The sequence below is a fragment of the Ipomoea triloba genome, chromosome 13 (assembly GCF_003576645.1).
Source record: "Ipomoea triloba cultivar NCNSP0323 chromosome 13, ASM357664v1".
Taxonomy (NCBI): Eukaryota; Viridiplantae; Streptophyta; class Magnoliopsida; order Solanales; family Convolvulaceae; genus Ipomoea; species Ipomoea triloba.
Genome location: NC_044928.1, coordinates 22,812,304 through 22,814,802, shown reverse-complemented (window position 1 = coordinate 22,814,802; position 2,499 = coordinate 22,812,304).

Genomic DNA, 2,499 nt, shown 5'->3' with positions numbered 1-2,499 from the left:
GCCAAAACATCACAGTCTAGGACTACGACGATGAGGTCAAGGCCGGCTGGTTCTCGGTGTCATCATACGACACCGCCATTGAGGAGGTAGAGCAGTTTTCGGGAGTTCGATGGTTTTCACCATGCGCAACCATGGGTCAATTCGGGACGTTTCTACTCAAAGACGACGATCCATCTAATTGGGTAACTTATATGCCATCCACTTTCGACCCCAGCCCTTTAACTTCTCACCCAACCACCACTTCTTCTTTCCCCTAGGCTTCCGAAAGCCCATCGCCCCAAATCCGAGCCCCTACCTTAGCCAGTGGGAGGCACAAATTTCTTAGCAGTGATGCTGTTGAAACCTACCTACCCTTATTGACTTGATCTGAACTCTAGGAAATTTCCACCCTTTTAACGAGTCGAGTCACTTATGATGCTCGACGAAATCTAGACAATATCATAGAACGTCATCGGGGGGAGTGACTCGGGATCTATTTGGACTCCCTTAAAGCCCCTCTAGCTCTTTTGTTCACCCCACTTCTTTCAGCCAGTTCTATAGAGTTTTATCTAGCCAGATCTGCCCATACGCCCATCATATTTTAGCTTGCTTTTCGCAAATCTATGCACGTCAACACATTCCCTATACCTTAGAACTTTTTCGGTTCTTGTTCTCGGTCCGAGCCCTTCCACCCAAGCACAGGGGTAGCTTCCCCATGATTTAATCCAAAGGGTCGACCTACAACATCAATCACCTTCTTGACAACAACAAGGGTTGGAAGAACAGGATTCTTTCAATCAAGTACAGTTGGCGCCTCCCGATCCCAAACATGTGGATTCTCAATTTCGGAGGCACGTCTACCCTGCTCGGACTCGTGCCTTGGCCGCTCATGCTGAGGTCATCTCCTCGGAATACTATGACTATTGGATCTTCTAATCTCCCGAAGAATACATCGTAGCCAAAGTCACCATGACGGGAATAAAACAATAACTGCAGCTACCTCGACCAGCATCCATCCCGCCTACCTCTGACAGTTGACAAGAAGGGGTAATACAATGTTACCGAAGGGGAGGACGAAGCTCGATCTAAGCAGCCTAAAGGGTCGGTCTCGCCTGACCACACTCCTATCGTCGACGCCCTGCTATCGAAAGCGGAACTTGCACCCCTCTTAGAAGAGATCTACTCATTCATGCCTGCCTCGAAGGATACGTCTGAATGGTCGACCAATAGGGTCGGCGAGCAAGGAGCCCAGGTGATCATATAGGTAAACACAATCCTGATCATCTCCCTCTACTTCCCTTTTTAATTACTTATGCAAATTATCTTCATTGCAGCTAAGTGGTACTCTTGCTAGCCTCTTCTACCGGGCTAAAGGCGTTGAGCATGCGCATCAGAAGGGTACGGAAATCGTCAAGAAGGCCCTCACTCAGTGAGACTCTAAGATACAAGAGCTGGAATGCAAGATTTGGGAGTTTGAGAAGAAGGTCGAGACTGTTGTCTCGAACTATATGGCCTCCCAAGTTTTCCTCAATGACATTGTCGCAGCACTCGGGTTGTTAACCAGTCGAATCTTTTAGGACCCCACCATCGCCGAAACTATTTTCAACTCTCTACACAGCACGAAGGTCAAGGAAGAACTAGTGCATACCTAAGGAAAATGGGCATTCCTTTGCGGTAAACGGAAGATGCAGGCAGATATAACAACCGCTTTGACCGAATCGCTGACCACCATTATGAGTATCCTTCCCAAGGAAGTCGCTGACCCTGGTTTGGCCCCTTACACGAAGCCTACCTTAACGTAGCCGATCAAGGAGCAAACAGAGGGAACTAGGGAAAAACTTCCTTCCAGAGAGGAGTAAGATCTATTTGATCGGGAACCCAACCCCAATTGTTTCGGGCAATAGTAACTTAGATTTAAAGTTGAGAGCTTGGTCCCGCCTGTGCCGAGTAATTTAACTTTGTCCTTTAGGGCTTTTGCAATTTAATTTGGGTCATATTACCAATGTTATCTTTAATTTTTCGCTTTAATTACACCTTTTGTGTGATGCAAAATTTTACAACACCTCAGAGTCGGGGATCTTTTCAATTTAGTCACTTGGATGCTACTCCGACCTAGAGGTCGAACCTACCCTAATCACGTATCCAGTTTACCATGTGTCATTCTTTTGGCCTAACTAGCCAGGAACTCACCGATCTTTGAAAAAAAAAAGACTTCTATATTTTTATAAAACATATGGGTCAAACTTTCTTTGGTCTCATGACAGGGTTTTATCCAAACCTCGGCTAGTTGGGCTTATAACAAGGAATAATTATTCAACTCAAATTACCTATAAAAGTTTTGCAAAACACCCAAAATTTTCGATCTAGACCTCCAATCATTTGCATTCCAAACGGATGCGCCACTGAGGACAGGACATGTGCTACTGAGGACGGGACATGCACTAGCTCCCCCCCCCCCCCCCCCCCCCCCCCCCCCCCCCCCCCCCCCCCCCCCCCCCCCCCCCCCCCCCCCCCCAATTT